The sequence below is a fragment of the Leucoraja erinacea genome, chromosome 19, assembly GCF_028641065.1.
Source record: "Leucoraja erinacea ecotype New England chromosome 19, Leri_hhj_1, whole genome shotgun sequence".
NCBI lineage: Eukaryota > Metazoa > Chordata > Chondrichthyes > Rajiformes > Rajidae > Leucoraja > Leucoraja erinaceus.
The window spans coordinates 9,684,282-9,705,023 of NC_073395.1; the positions used below are offsets into that span (position 1 = coordinate 9,684,282).

At 47.2% G+C, this 20,742-nt stretch overlaps 1 protein-coding gene across 2 annotated transcripts in view; it reads right to left on the reverse strand.

Moving 5' to 3' along the window:
- The window catches only part of pot1 (protection of telomeres 1 homolog), a 115,752-nt gene extending 99,047 nt beyond the window's left edge, over positions 1-16,705 (reverse strand). The window contains exon 1 of one of the 2 annotated variants that reach the window (XM_055650256.1): positions 16,560-16,705. The gene's annotated coding sequence lies outside the window, so the exon portion shown is untranslated. The remainder of the gene's footprint in view (positions 1-16,559) is intronic. The other variant, XM_055650255.1, reaches the window with a different exon arrangement.
- Positions 16,706-20,742: the final 4,037 nt, after the last annotated feature.

Below are 20,742 nucleotides of genomic sequence, written 5' to 3' on the forward strand. Positions count from 1 at the left end.
AACGAAGGCAAAATACACTTTGCAGTTGGTGATCAGCCTGGGTGTCGAATCCTAAATGATTTGTTTTCTATCAAGGAGGAGGTTGTATTGAATCCTTGCTTTCCGCGTCACCTTGTGGTTCAAATGATCCGTTAAATGTCTCTAACACACGTGGCAGAAAGAAGGATGGGAGCCAGGAGAGATGAGATTGATTACTACTGCCACACATGAGAGGAGATCAGGCCGTGAGCTCCATAAAGGTGAAATTAAGAGGGGGGCCATTACATCAGCACTCGACAGCGTTTACGATGGATAACTGGTCTCATTTCCTTCCTCCACTATAATTAATCGGGTGTGAGTGCCCAGAATACCTGGTGCCCCACAGCTTAACTGCTTGAAATTTGGAACGGCGCGCTCATTTTCTAAACTAAACAGTATGAATCGGAAGGAACTGCAGATGCCGATTTACACCAAAGATAGACACAAAAAGTGCTGGAGTGACTCGGTGGATCAGGCAGCATCGCTGGAGAACATGGATAAGTGGTATCACAGCATGAAAACAGGCCCATCAGCCCAACTTGCCCATGCCGACCATCTACACTAGTCCCACTGCCCACGTTTGGCCCATATCCCTCTAAACCTTTCCTATCCATGCACAGTACGTATCCAAACGTCTTTTAAATGGTGTTTGAATACCTACCTCAACCATCTCCTCGAATACCTTCTATGGGCATTTCAGGCTTTGAATCTCTTTTGTGTTTACGTTCAGAGATACAGCGCGGAAACAAGCCCTTCGGCCCGCAGAGTCTGCACCGACCAGTGGTCCCTGCACACTAACACTACCTTACACACACTAGGGTCAATTTACCAAGCCAATTAGCCTACAGACCTGGACCAACTTGGGTTGGTTTCTCTGCAGGGTTGGAGGTTGTACTTTGATCCCCGTGAACACAGACTATAGAACGTTACCCATCTGAAGAAGGGTCTCGACCCAATACGTCACCTGTTCCTTCTCTCCAGAGAAGCTGCCTGACCCGCTAAGTTACTCCAGCCTTTTGTGTCTATCTTCGGAACGTACAGCATAGGAGTGGATTATTAGGCTCTTAATGTCTGTGCCAAACAGGATGCCGCGGATTTACCACCCTCTGACTAAAGAAATTCCTCCTCATCTCCTTCCTAAATGAGCGTCCTTGAATTCTGAGGCTCTGGCCTCTGGACCTAGACTCTCCCACTGGGACTGGAAGAGAGCGAAGTGGGACTGGCGAGAGCAATGGGGGAGGGGGGGGGAGACCGGCATGGGGCCACCAAGAACAATTGGGGGCCCGATGGGGGATCGTAGAGAACGAAACAGGAACTGGGGGCGGATGACGGGGGGGGGGGGTCTAATGCCACGTGCAATGGCAGGCAGTAGATAACAATGCTCGGTACTTATGTAACTTTGCTGTCGTTCAGTGTTGTTCATTGCCACATGTACCAAGCTTCAGTGAGAAGCTTTTGTTGCGTGCAACAGTTGGTGACACCCGTGTACTGCCCAGGTTGTTTGCCAAACAAACCTTTTCACTGTACCTAGGTCCCTGTGACAATAAGGTGCCGTTCGTTCATTCACTGGACCAAGTTGTGGGATGGGATGCTGGGACTGTGACAGGGAGGTTGACCTTTTCCCACCATCTCTGCCAAGTAATCCCTCACACCCTGGGCTGTCGATGCCTGCATCTCCTTCAATGATTCAATGGCACTTTTCCTATCACATGTGCAAACGCACAGAAAAGTTATTTTTCTTTCATACAGTCCAGTGGAGTATTGCCGTACCCAAGAACATCCTCAATTAACAAAGTGTACAGAACTAATCCACCGAGCCCGCCTACAAGTGGCGCCATGTTTTCAAAGTCCAGTCCGCGCTCTAGTTTTAACGATCGGTGCGCAATCCAGGTAGGCCCCAGGCTGTTTTTCGAGCTTCCTTGGACGCCACGTCCCTCTCCTCGCCCGCCCGCCTTCGTGCCCCAGGGGTGCCTCCCGCAGCTGATCTTTAAGGCGCGGTTCTATCCCTCTCCCACCGGCCTTGCCCCTTGCCCCTCGCCCGTCGCCATCTCCGGCTCCATTTTCTCGGTCTCCGGGGGACAAGCAGAGCCAGTTCTTCAGGAGATAACCAAGCTCGCGGAACGATGGAACTAACTTGAGACGTCAAATGCAAACGCAATTCATTTTCCGATTGGACGCAGGTGAAAACCCAAGACAAATATCACTAAACACAGGGAAAAGTCGAAGAGGGTTTATTTGTGTCCAAAGCACTGGCTTTGAGAGTACAGTGCTAGCCAATAATGCATCTGCATTCACACCACAAATAAAATCAATAATGCAGGAAGGAACTGCAGATGCTGGTTTACACTGAAGATACCGACATAAAATGCTGGAGTACTCAGCGGGACAGGCAGCATCTCAGGAGGAAAGGAATAGGTGACGTTTCGGGCCGAGACCCTTCGTCAGATTGAGAGCCAGGGGAGAGGGGAACTAGAAGTATGTAAAGGTACAAAGAACAAATAAATGAAAGGTATGCAAAAGGACACATCAAAGCCAGCAACGATGATCAAGGAAAGGTGGAGCCCACAATGGTCCATTGTTGGTTGTAGGGAAGGTGATAAGGAGTGGATACAAACAGGGAAACTACGCAGGACGACAGTAAAACTAGTAGGACGACTAGGATGGGGGAGGGACGGAGAGAGAGGAAATGCAAGGGTTACTTGAAGTTAGAGAAATCAGTACTCATACCACAGGCGTGAAAGCTGCCCAAGCGAAATATGAGGTGTTGTTCCTCCAATTTGCATGTGGCTTCACTCTGACAATGGAGGAGGCCCAGGACAGAAAGGTCAGTGCGGGAATGGGAAGGGGAGTTACCGCGTATGGCTACCGGGAGATTGAGTGGGCCAAGGCAGACCGATATGCTTTCAAGAAAACTAATTTCCCCACCCCCCACCCTCCCCAATTGGACCATGTGGGTGCACCAGCATATCTTAGCCAAAAATCCAGTTTCCAAAGATGTACAGGTTTGTAGGTTAATTGGCTTGGCATAAATGTAGATGGCCCCTAGTGTGTGGAGGATAGAGTAAAGGGCCTGTCCCACGAGCATGCGACCTGCATGCTGCAAGCGCGACCAAACCAGAAGCGGGGGCCGCACGGAGGTAGAGTGATTGAGCGAAGTCAGCGGGAAGTTCGTGTGTGACGTACGGCGTCGAGACGCTGCGTATGCCCGTTGAGGAGGTACGTACGACGTCAAGGCGGCTGCTGGCCGGCAGGCCGTTGCCGCGCGGAATTTTTGAACACGGTCAGTTTTTCGAGCCCCGTGCGATGTCGCGACCAGCTCCGCACAACTCCGGCAATCAAAGTGGGACCGGCCCCACGAGGCCGTACGGCTCAAGCGACCACGTTAGGTCGAGCTTGCCGCATGGAGTCGCATGCTCGTGGGACAGGCCCTTTAGTGTGCGGGGATCGCTGGTCGGCACGGACTTGGTAGGCCAAAGGGCCTGTTTCTGCGCTGTGTCATTAAACCAAATTAAAACAAAAACAATGCAGGAGTCTAGGCGATGTTGCAGTTATTGATCACCCTTTCACCTGAAGGCTCAAATGGTAATTCAATTGATTTCAAAAAATCATTACCAGTGCTGCTGGACCTTTTCAAATTACACACAGGCGAAGCACTCTCATTCTGCGGTGATTGAGTTGCCACTGGTCGCACTCATTTATTGCCCCATTATTTTGGCATCGGTCTTTTCCTAGTTTTCATTTTTCAAATCTCTCGCCCACCCCTGGAAGTGTTGGCTCAGTTCCAGCGAGCAGTTGTGCCATCTAATTAGCCCTAGTGACGCCTGCCAGGTTTACTGAAACCAGGGCCGGCCGGGTGTGCCTACAGGCTAGTCGATGGCAAAGACATACTTGGACATAGACGTATACAGAGATGTACAGTTGCACGCAGACTGCCCGGAACGCAGGAGGCCGAGGGGTGATCTCATGGAGGTACAGAGTCTTGAAGGGAATAGACAGGCTGAATGCACAGTCTTTCACCCAGTGGAAGGAAATCAAGAACCAAAGAGCAGAGTTAATTTTAGTTTAAAGTTCAGAGATCCAGAGGGGAAACAGGCCCTTGTACAATTTACAATTATACCAAGCCAATTAACCTACAAAGGTGTACGTCTTTGGCGTGTGGGAAGGAACCAGGGATCCTGAATGCATGTGTAAAATTGTCCCTAGTGTGTGTGTAGGATAGTGTTAATGTGCAGGGGGGTTGCTGGTCGGTGTGGACTCGGTGATCCGAAGGGCCAGCTTCCTCGCTAGTATCTCCAAAACTAAAAAAAAGCTAAAACTAAAAGCCCCCCAACACAAGTTCTAGGAGCAGAATTAGGCCATTCGGCACATCATGTCTACTCCGCCATTCAATCATAGCCGATCTATCTTTCCCTCTTGACCCCATTCACCTGCCTTCTCCCCAGAACCCCCAATTCCCCAGACACCCATACTAACCAAGAATCTGTCAACCTCCGCCTTAAAAATATCCATTGACTTGGCCTCCTCAGCAGTCTGCGGCAATGAATTCCACATACATTCCTCAGAGAAGGCAAGTACTGGGCCCAGTGCCTTTTCAATAATAACACCACCAGGCAAACAAGGCCCAACAGACCCAGGCACTTATTTTCCCTTCAACTTCTCCCTCCCTGACAGGGCTCCCAGTTACCCAAAGTAAGAATCACGGTGCAAATGCTGACAACAGCACGACCTGCTCAGTCGAAAAGAATGGGCAGCTTAGAGAGGTGGGAATGAAGCACTCTGCAGGGAAGGGGATTACTATTGGACTCGTGCACTGGCCGAGAATTGAAATTTAAGAGCAATCTGGAAACAAACCTGGAACGATGAGAGGTCATTCTTATCAGGTGAAGGTACTCCCGGCTGGAGCCAGTGAGAGGGAGCAGTAGGTGAAAAACAAAACTTGAATTATAGTGAAGTTGTGCGACAAAATAATACATCCCCTTGGAAAAACCCCCAAGGAGAGCTTGGCTCAATCTAACACACCTCCAGGTAAACTCCTGGAAGACACACACACACACACAAAGATATACACACATACACACAAAGATATACACACATACACACAAAGATATACACACACACACACACAAAGATATACACACACACACACATAAAGACACACACACACACATAAAGACACACACACACATAAAGACACACACACACATAAAGACACACACACACACACATAAAGACACACACACACACACATAAAGACACACACACACACACATAAAGACACACACACACATAAAGACACACACACCTTGCACTAAAACATTACTCCCTTGTCATGTACCTGTACACCAACTCAATTGGAATCATGCATTGTCTTTCTGCTGACTGGTTACCTCGGTACACGTGACAATAAACTAAACTGACACACATACACGAACACACTCACATGCATTGCTTTAATCCAGAATACGCACACTCTTTGGAAACACCACAAGTGCCAGTTGCTTAGAAGGAGGTTGTCAATTGTGATTATTGTCATTTAGATGCAAGTGCAAATTTTCATCAGAAAGGATCGGTTTATCAATTCAGCTTTCCATCATATCTAAATAAAATGGTCACAGAAAAGACAGGTGGACACACGTGAGGGTTTGACCAGCCGATGATGGAGTAAGTGACAAAGGCTAGAGGCAAAAAGGGTGAAAGATAAGGAGAGATGGAGTGAAATGTCAAGTCAGATACGGGTGGATGAGGGGAGAGGAGAAAGAGACAATAGACAATAGGTGCAGGAGTAGGCCATTTGGCACCGCCTTCAATGTGATCATGGCTGATCATCCCCAATCAGTACCCCGCTCCTGCCTTCTCCCCATATCCCCCGACTCCACTATCTTTAAGAGCCCTATCTAGCTCTCTCTTGAAAGTATCCAGGGAACTGGCCTCCACCAGGGCACAGAATACAGAGGGGAGGATAAAGGGGAAACAAGGGACTCGGGGAGATGAGCATATGAAGGAGGGGGAAAGAACGTTAGCTGCTTCCATTTACCCAAACTGATTCTAAAGGGGTGACCAAGACTATCTTCTGATCATTAGACAGACACCCCGCAGCTTTGCAGTGAAAGGGACAGATGTTTATTCAACACTTGGCCTCATCTCCTCGAGTCAGAAACACACAGCTTGAAGACAGGCCCTTCGACCTAACTTGCCCACATCGACCACCAGGCTCCATCTACAGTAGTCCCACCTGCCCAGCTTTGGCCCATATCCCTCCACACCCATCCTATCTATGTACCCATCTAAATGTTCTTTTAAACATTGTGCCATTGTACCTGCCTCAACTACCTCCTCTGGTGGCTCATTCCATACACCCAACCACACTGTGTAAGAACAGTTGCCCCTTGGGTCCCTAATAAATCATTCCCACCTCACCGTAAACCCATTTCCTCTGCTTCTCGAGTCCTCTACTCTGGGTAAAAGACTGGGTGCATTTACCTCACCTACGATTGTTTCATGTATTTTGTGTTTTTGTGACTGTTGGCAGATCAATTTCCCTCCTGGGATAAATAAAGTTCTGTCGTATCGTGTGGGGAGAAGAGGCGGCTTGGCTCAATGAAGCCATGGACTGCTGCTTACAGAGCCTGGCTTCCCCAGGGGGCCAACATGGAAGATCCAGATCACACAAAGCCCGTCTCAAAATTGGCAATTGAGCGGCATAGTTAGCCCCCAGTGACATACTCCGAGGCACACAAGTCTTTCTCACAATTTGCAGCAATTTAACCAGATTGTTATCCGAGAGATAGATTGCCGAGGAGAGGAGGAGGATTAAGGATTCCCAGCTCCTTCCCCTGGGCCTCAATTACAGCAGAACAAACTCCGAGCAAGAGTTCTATTTTTGCAAGCAAACATCATGAAACGCCTTCAACATTAAAAAAAAAACCACACAGGGTCATGGAATAAACCCCGCCTCCTGCGATCTTTCACAGTTAGCACAACTCCAATTCCATGCATTTTAAAATAACTCTTAGTATCGCTAACCTGACTGCAAGATCAACAATGTTACCTCACCAACAGCTGATTATACCGTTTATCATGTATCTATACACTGCAAATGGCGATTGAAATCGTGTATTGTCTTTCCGTCGACCAGTTAGCGTGCAACAAAAGTTTTTCACTGTACCTCGGTACACGTGACAATAAACTAAACTGAACTTATTTTTGCTGGAAGATAGACACACAATGCAGGAATATCTCAGTGGGACAGGCAGCATCTCTGGAGAGAAGGAATGGGTGATTTTTCGGGTATAGACCCTTCTTCAGGGTCTGTTCCAGGCGTACAAATGTTGAACAACCACTGTTCTGGGTGTAAAACTCCTTCTCTCCAGAGATGCTGCCATTCCTGCTGGGTTACTCCAGCAATTTGTGTCCATCATCGATTTCAACCAGCCTCTACAGTTCCTTCCTACTCATTAATTTTGCTGCAATTCTGCTTCACGTTCTGAAGGTGGGTGACAAACATTCTCCACATCACCTCAGATTTGCCGAGAGCAAGTATCAAATGCACCCTTTGTTCAAAGGACATTTCACTTCAATGGCATCAACCAAAAGAATATAGTGCAGCACAGGAATGATGCGTAGGTTGGTACATTGATTGACCCATATACAACAATGTTCTCACCAAACTTAATGGTAAGTTAGTACGTGTGGGAAGGAACTGGAGACGCTGGTTTACACCGAAGATAGACACAAAATTCTGGAATAGCTCTGCGGGTCAGGCAGCATCTCAGGAGAAAAATAGGTAATGTTCCAAGTCAAAACCCTTCTTCAGTCTAAAGAATGGGGTTGAGAGGGAAAGACAGATCAGCCATGATTGAATGTTGAAGAAGGAACAGCAAATGCTGGTTTAAACCGAAGTAAAATATTAAAAATAAAATGCACTTGATCTGAATGCCAGAAGCATTTAAAGCATCTTCAATGAATTGCTTCCCAAATGCACAGTAGGACACTTAGAAGTATGCAGGCGCAGATAGACAAGGCTCTCAGAATGATTGTAGTCTAGCTGTTTAGACGGCGAAGACACATGGGATAAGCATTTAACAACTCTAGTCATGAACGTTAACCATTATATCAATCGCTCTTCAGGGTCTTTGTCCTGGATTTACAACGCCTTTCTCGCATATTTAAAAGTTCACCAATCTCCACCCATAATTACGATACAACTTTATTTATCCCGGGAGGGAAATTGATCTGCCAACAGTCATAAAACACAAGATACACGAGACATAACATTATAGTGACCAGTGGAAAGGACTGGGGTTGTGCAAAGATTGGGGCTGTGGCGTTCCGTGCTGCATCTTGGTGGAACCAGTCTGTCGCAGAAGGTGCTCCTCAGGTTGACCAATGTGTCATGGAGGGGTGAGCTGTATTGTCCAAGATGTTTGAGGAGCATCCTCCTCTCCAAGACCATCTCCCATGAAACCACCTCTGCCCCCAAGACGGAGCCAGCCTTCCTGATGAGCTTGTTAACCTTGTTGGCATCCGTGACCTTCGCCCTGTTGCCCCAGCACACGGCAGTGAAGAAGATGGCACCGGCTACCACCGACTGGTAAAACATCTGCAGCATCTTGTTGCAGAAGTTGAAGGAGCGGAGCCTTATCAAAAAGTACAGGTTGCTTTGTCCCTTCTTGTACAGGGTCTCAACGTTCATGGACCAGGCCAGTTTACTGTCCAGGTATTTGTACTCCCTGGTAGACTGCACATCCACACTATTGATGGAGACAGGGGAACCAAATTAAATTGGTACTTCCTCCCACACTAATTTGTTTAGTTTAGTTTAGAGATACAGCACGGAAACAGGTCGTTCGGCCCACTGGGTCTGCGCCGACCAGCGATCCCCACATATTAACACTATCCTACACCCACTAGGGACATTTTTTACATTTACCAAGCCAATTAACCCACAAATCTGTACGGCTTTGGAGTGTGGGAGGGAACCGAAGATCTCGGACAAAACCCAAGCAAATCACGGGGAGAACGTGCAAACTCCATACGGATAGCACCCGTAGTCAGGATCGAACCCGGGTCTCCGGCACTGCATTCGCTGTAAGGCAGCAACTCTACCGCTGCGCCACCGTGACCGCTCGTGTCTTCTTGGAATTTTTTTTGTTAAATCCTAGATCTTCGCTTGCTATCGGGATTCATCTCAATTTTTTCCAGACACTCTTCAAATCACCCTGGTAATTCTAAGGGTTGCGCTGCCCATAAGAAAACCTCAGAGCCCTCTACGCCTTACCGCTACGATGGACATAATTAGAAGTTGAAACGGCAAGTTATCTGTGCCATGTGTCTTCAGCATCTTAACAACCAGACTGCAACCGTTCTGAGAGCATAGTCTTTGTGCTCCTGTGCACTAGTGTCCAACTGTGTAACGGTACAGATACTCACATTTGGGAAAAGGCGGACATTAGTCCTTTATTAAATTCTGCAGAGCTGAACATGACACAGATAATTCTTGACAATGTGGACAAAATTAAAATTAATGCTCCAAATATTGTCCTTGGAAGCAGCATGGTGGCGCAGCGGTAGAGTTGCTGCCTTACGGCGCCAGAGACCCAGGTTCAATCCTGACTACGGGTGCTGTCTGTACAGATTCTGTTTGTTCTCCCCGTGACCTGCGTGGGTTTTCTTCGGTTTCCTCCCACACTCCGAAGACAAACAGGTTTGTAGGCTAATTAGCTTTGGTAAAATTGTAAATTGTCCCTCGTGTGAAGGATTGTGCTATTGTATGGGGTGATCGCTGGGCGGCATGGACTCGGTGAGCCGTAGGGCCTGTTCCTACACTGTACATGCAAAGTAAAGTCAACTAAATTAAAAGCTATGAAACTGCCAGATTCAATAAAAACCCATCTGATTGACTCATCCAATCACCGTCAGGAAATGATATCTGTCGCACTTGCCCTAGTCTGGTTTACCAGTGTGCGGGGATCGCTAGTCAGCACAGACTCGGTGGGCCGAAGGGCCTGTTTCCGTGCTGTACCTCTAAACTAAACTAAAAGTACATGCTGTGCGTTACATGGTGTTACTATGGAAAGAACGGATAAAGGGCTCAGTAAGTGGTTAGATGACCTGGGTCAGCAACGTTTACTGCAATGATCAGCGCCAAGTGTGATGGAAAGCTAATACGCCAAGACTCAAAACAAAACAACGCGAGGGAGTGATGGATCTTCTGAGAGTGCCGGTGGGTTCAAGGCCAGTCACGGTTGCTTTCAACATTTCAAGGAGTAAGCAAACCTGCTAAATATTAGACGCAGGGAACTGCAGATGCCATTATATATTAGACCCGGAGGCAGCAAGTGTAGGAACTGTAGCAGCAGAGATTTCTCCAGACGCCAGACAAATGGAAGAAAGTGCCTACTCGCCCATCCACACGCTTTAACGTGGACAGGAAAAGGCCTTTCGGAAAACTACACCCTTGGGCAAGTACATCATGATGGAAAAGAAAACTACAGACATCAAGACAACTGCCGATATCCTTACTGTTCTGCTTGGAGTCAATAGCAAGGGCTCTCTTGATCAACCAGAGACGGCACAGTGGCGCCGCTGCAGACTTGGCGCCTTACAGCACCGGGTTCCATCCCGACTACGGAGTTTGTACATTCACCCTGTAACTGCCTGGGTTTTCTCCGGCTGCCTATACATTCCAAACACACGGGTTTCCAGGTTAATTGGTTCCTGCAAAGTCCCGAGAGTGTGGGATAGAACTAGTGTACAAGTGATCACAGGTCAGCGCGGACTTGATGGGCCAAAGGGCTTGTTTCCACACTGTATCTCTAAAACAGAAATTAAAAACTATTGGATGCCCTGCAGATTATTACTATCAACGTGCTTGACCCATAAGGTCAGGCGATATGGACATTATTTGGAATAGTTGCATGTTTTTCTATTGCCATTGCATTATCCCCAAAGAACATCATTATTCCACTTATTTTTAGGTTAGTTTAGTTTCGAGATACAGCGCGAAAACAGGCCTTTCGGCCCACCATGTCCGCGCCGACCAGCGATCCCCGCACCTTAACACGATCCTACCCACACTAGGGACAATTTTACATTTATACCAAGCCAATTAACCGACAAACCTGTACGTCTTTGGAGTGTGGGAGAAAACCGAAGATCTCGGAGAAAACCCACGCAGGTCACGGTGAGAACATACAAACTGTGTACAGACAGCGCCCGTGGTCGGGATCGAACCCAGGTACCGCTGCGCCTCCGTGCCGCCCTCTATTGTCTCCCTTCTCAACACGTTAAACCCAGCAAATTGGTCCATGGTGGCCATCTCTCAGTAATTCCGCCATTACATTCGTTACAACAACAAAATCTGGAGTTATACAATAATACTCACCAATACACACTGTCACGTATAAATAAAAGCAAGTACATATTTGGAGTGCTGTGAGCAAAATTGGGTGCCATATCTGAGGAAGGATGTGCTGGCTCTGGAGAGGGTCCAGAGGAGGTTTAGAAGAATGATTCCAGGAATGAGTGAGTCAGCGTATGATGAGCATGTTTTTCTATTGCCATTGCATTATCCCCAAAGATATCCCCTCAGCATATGATGAGCGTTTGACAGCACTGGGCCTGTACTCGCTGGAGTTTAGAAGGTTGAGGGGGTACCTCATTGAATACGGAATAATGAAAGGCATAGAGTGGATCTGGAGAGGATGTTTCCACTGGTAGGAGAATCTAAGACCAGAGGTCATGGCCTCAGAATTTAGGAGTGATCCCATAGAAAGGAGGAGAGGAGGAACTTCTTTGAAGGTAGTTAATCTGTGGAACTTATTGCCACAGAGGGCTGTGGAGGCCAAGTCAGTGGATAATATTTTTAAGGCAGAGATAGACAAATTATTGATTAGAACGGGTCAAGGGTTATGGGGAGAAGGCAGGAAAATTGGATTAGGAGGCGGAGATCAGCCATAATTGAATGGCAGAGTAGACTCGATGAGCCGAATGGCCCAATTCTACTCCTATGACTAATGAACAGCACATGTCCAGAAAGTGTCCCCTTTACAACACAGAGCATTATTTAACATGACACAATTCTTTATCTCAAAATCAATTTTGCAAAGATAGCCACACAAGAATGCATTAGGAAATCATAAACCCTAGAGCAGAATTTCAAGTTTAAGCAAAATTCAACATTATACATGCAGCTAATTATAATTAGGCAATCAAAATAATTTCAGCATGTTTGCAAAAGTGCTAGTCTGTAAAAGGTGATGCGCCTTCTTCAAAAATCCATGTTATTGCCGTAAGGGCAAGTTGAAAACGTTATGCTTTTTAAATAGACACTTTCTTGAAGATTGGCTGAACCTCCAAACTCCCATTCACAAAGTACAACCAGCACAGCAGCATTAGGGTCAGGTTTGCTGATGTGCAAATGGAAATTACGGGTCTTCAGGGTAAATTTTCCACTTAATGCGGAGATACATTGAGAGGTAATCCCAAATTTGTTAATTTGCAATAAAACTGTACAAGAGTGCAAGTGTAAGCTTCTGTACTCTGGAGGGTCTTGCTGACATCCTGCTGGATGTATGGGAATTACAACTTTGGAGTTGAAACTTACACAACACTTGATACGGATGGACACAGTTACAGTATCGATGAGCTGGTTCAAAAGGTAGCCACCATTTTAAATCGTCATCATCACCGTTCGTATGAACAGAATCTGCAAATGGCCAGCGTACATAAACACTTTATCATGAAATAAGCTGGGACACAGATACACAGCAGGGTAGACACAAGGAACTGTAGATGCTGGTATACAAAAAAAAAGTGCTGGAGTAACTCAGCGAGTCACAAAAATGTTCCCTATATAAGGCAAGAGAGGTCAATGTAACCTACAAGTGTTAAAAGCCTTCATGGATGGAGGGCGATAGAAAAAGACTTGGTTTCTGAGTTTATGCAAAAGTGGACCATTCAAAATTTTATTTGGAGCCACATCAATAGTAGAAGGGTCCCGACCCGAAACCTCACCTGTCCGAAACCTCACCTCTCCACAGATGCCGAGTTACTCCAGCATTTTGTGTCTATCTTTGGTATAAACTAGCATCTGCAGTTCTTTTATTTCAGAAATAATATGTTGTATACATACCTCTGGCTATCTCTATGCCTAAAACAAAAATAAAATACCAGAAAACAAATGAATTAAAGGAAGAATAGGGGTTTTCAACTTGTCAAACACCTGCTAGGAATAACTGCAAAACCCAGTCAATGCAAGCACATAATGTCTATCCCGCCCCCTCCCCTGACATCAGTCTGAAGGGTCTTGACCCAAAATTTCACCCATTCCTTCTCTCCAGTTTTGCTGCTTGACCCGCTGAGTTACTCCAGTATTTTGTGTCTACCTTCGATTTAAACCAACATCTGCAGTTCCTTCCTACACCCCTGACAATCGCTGCCTTAAAAATATCCATTGACAGCCTACACAGCCTTCTGCGGGAATGAATTCTGCAGATTCACCACCCTCTGACTAAAGAAATTCCTACTCATCTTCCTAAAGGTACATCCTTTTATTCTGAGGCTATGTCCTCCGGTCCAAGACTCCTACTAGTGGAAGCATCCTCTCCACAACCACTCTATCCAGGCCTTTCACTATTAGTAAGTTTCAATGATGTCTCCTCCCTCATCCTTCTAAATTCACAGATATGGGGGGGGGGGGGGGGGGGGGAGAATTAATTAGCTCAAACTCGATCACTAATTAACTTGCAGCAAGTGTAAAAGTGCTGACAACTTTAACTTCTGGGCCGCACTTATAGATCATTAGTTCAATGTAAATCACAAACATGAATACCACCAATGAAAATTATTATATTTATTGTATTATTGATCGTTTTATATTTCTTTGCATTAACGAGCTTGTAAATCTGCAGCTAGAAGAATTTCATTGTTCCAAGTAGATGACAATTAAATACTTTTGACTCTTGGAAATTGAACCTTGCTGTAGCTGTCTTTGAATTATGGATTTGGCCGAAGATAGGGCTGTTCGGTGAACTTCAGCCACTTTGTCGGCAGCAAAGTGTGGTGGCTCTTGTGTACTGCCTCAGTGAGGACTGCCGTACGATTTTAACCAGGTTGCATGCAAAACAAAACATTTCACTGTACCTAGGTACATGTGATGATGTCGTATCATCGAATTCACCATACCGGTTTAGTTTAGTTTAAAGGTAGATACAAAATGCTGGGGTAACTCAGCGGGACAGGGAGCATCTCTGGAGAGAAGGAACGGGTGACGTTTCGGGTCGAGACCCTTCTTCAGCCTGATGTCAGGTGAGTGTGCGGGACAGTAACAGACAGTTGGATACAGCAAGACTGGTGGGAGAACTGGGGAGGGGGATAGAGAGAGAGGGAGAGCAAGGGCTATTTGCATTTAGATTAGTTTAGTTTAGAGATGCAGCGCGGTAACAGGACCTTCAGCCCACCGAGTCCGCGCTGACTAGCAATCCCTGCACACTAACACTAGTCCTACACACTAGGGACAATTAAGATTTGTACCAAGCCAATTAACATACAAACCTGTACGTCTTTGGAGTGTGGGAGGAAACGGGAGCACCTGGAGAAACCCCACTCGTAGGCCACGGGCAGAACCTACAAACTCCGCACAGACAGCACCAGGAGTCAGGATCGAACCCGGGTCTCTGGAGTTGTAAGGCAGTTACTCTACCGCTGCGCCACCGTGCCATTCTGGTCACAACAGCAAAGGATGTGCAAATGCTCTTACCGAGATAACTAATGAAGCTTGCCAGCAACATCCATATGCATGCACTATTTGTCAATGCAGTACAATTATGTTTTGCGATAATTATCAAGTAAAAATCTTTCCGAGATGGCATTAATTTTAAAACTATCTCAATTCCACTTTTGCACCCCTTGTACCAGTCTGATATAAAGTGTGCATTGGAATTCCTACCAGGGGGATTACTATTGCTGTGAAATACAGCTCTAAACAGTCAAAGACATCTCCTTTCCAACTTCACCTGTCGATATCTTTCCATTCCCCCCCCCCCCCACTTTCATCCATTCATGTGATAGGAGCAGAATTATGCCAATCAGACCATTAATCATGGCTGATCTATCTTCCCCTTCCAACCCCATTCTCCTGCCTTGTCCCCATAACCCCTGACACCAGTACTGATCAAGATTCTATCTGTCCGTTGACTCGGCCTCCACAGCCTTCTGTGCTTTCCTTTCCTGGCGTTAATATTAGACTATCCACCACTCCAATACTATTATACACAAGACTTCAGTCCCTGTGATCAGGGGGCATAAGCCAAACCCTGAGTGCAGCCCATTTATACAGGGGCAGCTGTAACCATTCATAGCACCTCACATTTCACTTGGGCATCTTACAAGCCAGTGTTATAAATATTGATTTCTCCAACTTAAAGTAACCCTTGCATCCTCTCCCTCTGGCCCTCCCCCACCATGGTCATTGTACTAGTTTCCCTGTCGTTCTACTCAGTTTCACAGTTTGTACCACGTGTGGATCACCTTCTCCACAGCCAAGACTTGGGGATAACAGCATCGAAGCAGATACTACAGTAGTCCACAGCCAACAATGGACCATTGTGGGCTCCACCTGTCCTTGATCATTCGTGCTGGTTTTGATTTGTTCTTTTGCATACCTTTCATTCATTTGTTCTTTGTACCTTTTCATCGTTCCTTTCACTCGCCCCTGGCACTCAGCCTGAAGTAGGGTCTCGACCCTAAACATCACCCATTCCTTCTCTCCAAAGATGCTGCCTGGCCCTCTGAGTTACTCCAGCTCTTTGTGCCAGGTCCACCTTCAATAAAGGTTTCATAGAAACATAGAAAATAGGTGCAGGAGTAGGCCATTCGGCCCTTCGAGCCTGCACCGCCATTCAATATGATCATGGCTGATCATCCAACTCGGTATCCTGTACCTGCCTTCTCTCCATACCCCCTGATCCCTTTAGCCACAAGGGCCACAGGCGCTGTAGTTTCTAGAGAGGAATGTGTATATGGTGCTGGACAATGCAGCCCATGTGTGTGTGTGTATATATATATATATATATTATATATACACGACTTGAGCCCTCTGCTCATTAATGCTCATTGTCAGGTACTTGTTTCAAGTTCACAATGCTCGAGATCCAGTTATTTGCAAGCAATGGTTTATCAGATAGACACAAAGAGCTGGAGAAACTCAGCGTGACAGGCAGCATCTCTGGAGAGCGTTTGCATCCTATGCAAAATTTGTAAGAACACCCTTTGCATTTCCCAGTGTGGGGGGACACACACAGCAGTCTCCCCGCCGCTCTGCAATCACTTCCAGTACTTTGTTTTGGTTGCTTTGCCCCAGCATTTTCCCTCCTATTTCGTTTTGGCTCTTTGCATTTAAAAATACAGTTGCACAAAAACCCCCACCCCACCGAAAACTTAACTAGTCCAAGAGTGAAACGGCAGCTGTAATAGACAAGCTGGAATTTCAACCCGGCCGGGAACTGCTTACTTTCAGTGGAAGGCATCTAATATTGACTTACCCACTGCTCCCGTTTACCCGCAGCTTTTCAAAGGCAGGGAGAAGGAACCCGGAAGTGATCGTTTTATTGCGACTCAGACACGTGTTTCCAGAGCACTGAACTGCTACATTGAACTGACCCGCTCCTTCCCCAGTGGAAGAGAATAGAAGACAGTAGTGCATGGCTGTTAACAAGACAATTGTTCCATATAACACGGGGCTGTGTTACCAAACCACACCTCCTTTCCCTAGAGTATATTTTCTCCAATAATGTATACACTAAATAAGATAGACACAAAATGCTGGAGTAAATGCTGGTCAGGCAGCATCTCTGGCGAGAAGGAAATGGGTGATATTTAGAGTCGAGACCCTAGTCAGGGGCAAAGATCCTATGATCTTTGGTCAGGGGAGAGGGAAACGAGAGATAGAGACGGCGATGGAGATAGAACACATGAATGAAAGATATGCAAAGAAGTAATGATGATCAAGGAAACTGGCCATTAGCTGTGGGCTAGGTGAGAACAAGTTGCAGACAATGAGACTCGACAAGATGACTGAAGTTAGTACGACTTGGGTGGTGTGAGGGTCGGAGAGAGAGGGTTGGAAGGGTTACTTGAAGTTAGAGAAATCATTCTTTGTTCTGCATCACTCTATTCCAACGTCCATATCTCTCGTTTCCCTCTCCCCTGACTCTCAGTCTGAAGAAGGGACTCGACCCGAAACGTCACCTACTCCTTTTCTCCAGAGAAATTGTTTGACCCGCTGAGTTACTCTGGGTTTTTGTGTCTATCTTCAGAGCACCGAACTGCTACCTAAACCAGCTGTCTCCTTCCTCAGTGGGAGAGAACAGAAGCCAGCAGCTTTGACCAGCAGTTCTGTCAATAAGACATAAGCATAACACGGGGCTGTGTTAACAAAACACATCTCCTTTCCCTAGTGTATATTTTATCCAATAATGTATACACTAAATACATTTAGGACATCATAACACACATGGATTGTACCAAGCAATTCAATAGTAATGTGTAGGAAGGAACGGCAGATGCCGGTTTACACCGAAGATAGACGCAAAAAGTTAGAGTAACGCAGCGGGTCAGACAGTATCTCTGGAGAGAAGGAAAAGGGGAATTTTTGGGCAGAGACTCTTCTTCAGACTGATTACTATATTGTAATACTGTATATAAATATATTATATATTTTATTTTAAATGCTTGGTGCAATAAATATGAATATTTTGGATACACACAAAGTGCTGGAGTAACTCAGCGGGTCAGGTGGCACCCTTAAACTACTTTAATATTAGATACAGTGCGGAAACATGCCCTTCGGCCCACCGAGTCCGCACCAACCAGCGATCACCCCGTACACTAGCAGTACCCTGCACACAAGGGACAATTTACAAATATACTGAAGCCAATTAACCTACAATCTGGCACATGTAGATTAATTGGGAGGAAAGATACAAGATACAAGATACAAGATACATTTAATTGTCATTTGGACCCCTTGAGGTCCAAACGAAATGCCGTTTCTGCAGCCATACATTACAAACAAATAGACCCAAGACACAACATAATTTACATAAACATCCATCACATTGCTGTGATGGAAGGCCAAATAAACTTATCTCTCCACTGCACTCTCCCCCCCCCGATGTCAGAGTCAAAGTCAAAGCCCCCGGCTGGCGATGGCGATTGTCCCGCGGCCATTAAAGCCACGCCGGGTGGTGCGAGGTCGCACACCGAGTCTTGGTGTTAGAGCCCCCGGCGTGCGCTCGCAGAGTCCCGCGGCCATTCCAAGCCGTGCGGGGCGGTGATGTCAGGCCCCGCTCCAGGAGCTCTTCGACCCCGCAACTCGGGCGGGAGAAGTCGCCGTTGCGAGAGCCCTGAAAAGCGGTCTCCCTCCAGGGACCCGCGGGCTCCCGGTGCCGCCGTCCGCAGACCCTGCAGTTGAAGCCTCCGACTCTCCGGTCGGGCCGCAGCAGCAGCAGCAGCAGCGCTCCTCCACCGCTCCACCCGCTCCGGACTCGGCCAGCCCCGCGACGGTGACGGTGAGTCGTTGGCACCAGAGTTCCCGGTCTCTTCCTGTTGGAGGCCGCTCCTCATTGCAGCCCCAACGATAACGGAGACCCGACGAGAAAAGGTCGGGTCTCCCGTGCAGGGGGAGTTTTAAAAAGTTTCCCCCCAGTGCCCAAACCACCCTTCCCCCCCACACACACACCCCAACGAAAAAAATCAAAAAACTACATAAAAACATAGACACAAAAATAATAAAACGCGGACGGGCTGCAGAGGCCGCTGCTGACGAGAGTCGCGCCGCCCACCGAAACCGGAGCACCCGGATAAAACCCCCAGGGTCTCTGGCACTGTAAGGCAGTAACTCTACCGCAGTGCCACCTTGCCGCTGCATCTTGAAATTGTTGCTGAAACATTGCAATAAAAGAATGCCTGTTTTGAATTGCAGTGTTTAATAGGACAAGACTACGGAGGCCTCAATAGGCCCCGGCCACGGGTGACCATGAGTAAGAGGACTGAACTTTGCTGCCTTCCCTCACAGTGGGAAACGTTGATCCCTCTGTGGGGGGATGTTTTATGTTTTTATGTTTTATGTTAAATTCTGTAGTGTTGTGTTTATCTTATTTGTGTGCTGCATGGTAACTCAAATTTCACTGCACCAATTGGTGTATGTGACAATAAATGACTTTTGTCCTTTGTCTTTGGAGTGTGGGAGGAAACTGGGACACCTGGAGAAAACCCAGACGGTCACAGGGAGAACATGCAGATTCCATGGAGACAGCACCTATAGTTATGGTCGAACCAGGGTCTCTGGCGTTGTGAGACAGCAACAGTACCTCTGTGCCACCATGCTGCCCCATATCTTGGGATCTGGATGATTATTTTTGTGGCCAAGTGTGAAAAAGGGTCCCGACCCGAAACGTCACCTATCCTTTTCCTCCAGAGATGCTCCCTGACCTGCAGAGTAAAGGGCCTGTCCCACGAGCATGCGACCTGCATGCGGCAAGCACGACCAAACCGGATGTGGGGGCCGCGCGGAGGTCGAGTGAGTGATGTGAAGTTCGAGCGAAGTCCGCGGGAAGTGCGCACGTGACGTCTGGCGTCAAGACGTGCGTAAGGCGTCGAGACGCTGCGGGCCGGCAGGCCATTGCCGCGTCAGTTGTTCGGAGCCCCGCACGATGTCAGGACCAGCTCCGCACAACTCCATACGGCTCCAGTGATCGAAGTGGGACTGGCCGCGAGGCTCAAACAACCATGTTAGGTCAGCACCTGCAATTCTGTTCTTCTACCTGAATATTTTGGAAGTGGGCTAAACACAAAGTGCCGGAGTAACTCAGCAGATCAGGCTGCATCATGATAAGTTAGAAACAAGGAACTGCAGATGTTGGTTTACAAAAAAGACAGAAAGTGCTGGAGGGACTCAGCAGGTCAGTCAGCATGTCCATGTTCTCCAGAGACGGGGTGGCACGGTGGCGCAGCAGTAGATAGGTTACTGATACAATGCCTTTGACCCACCGGTCCACGCCGACTAGTGATCTCCCCGTGCACTAACACCATCCTAAAGACTCTAGGGACAATTTACAATTTACAGCAGCCAATGAGCTTACAAACCTGGACGTCTTTGGAGTGTGGGAGGAAACCAGAGCTCACAGAGAAAACCCACGTTGGTCACTGGGAGAAAGTACAAACTCCGTACAGACAAGCGCCCATGGTCAAGATCGAACCTGTGTCTCTGGCGCTGTGAGGCAGCAACTCTATCCCTGCGCCACCGTGCCGCTGCATCCTGAAATTGTTACTGAAACTTCTGAATTTTGTAGTCGGCGGCAGGGCAGTACTCTGCATATCGCCAACTTGGACAATTTTACATTTTTATCAGGCCAATTTAGCAAGCCAATAAACCGACAAACCTGTACGTCTTTGGAGCGTGGGAGGAAACCGAAGATCTCGGAGAAAACCCACACAGATCACGGGGAGAAGGTACAGACTGCATACAGACAGCGCCTGTAGTTGAGATCGAACCTGGGTCTCTGGCGCTGCATTTTGCTGTAAGGCCGCAACTCTACCGCTGTGCCACCGTGACCGACTGAAAAATGAGGCTCTGAGAATTGGATCGGTTTGGACTATTCCTGAAAAACAGATTGAACTGCAGGCCGTAATTCTTATTCCTACATTTTAAATATCCCTGCGTTC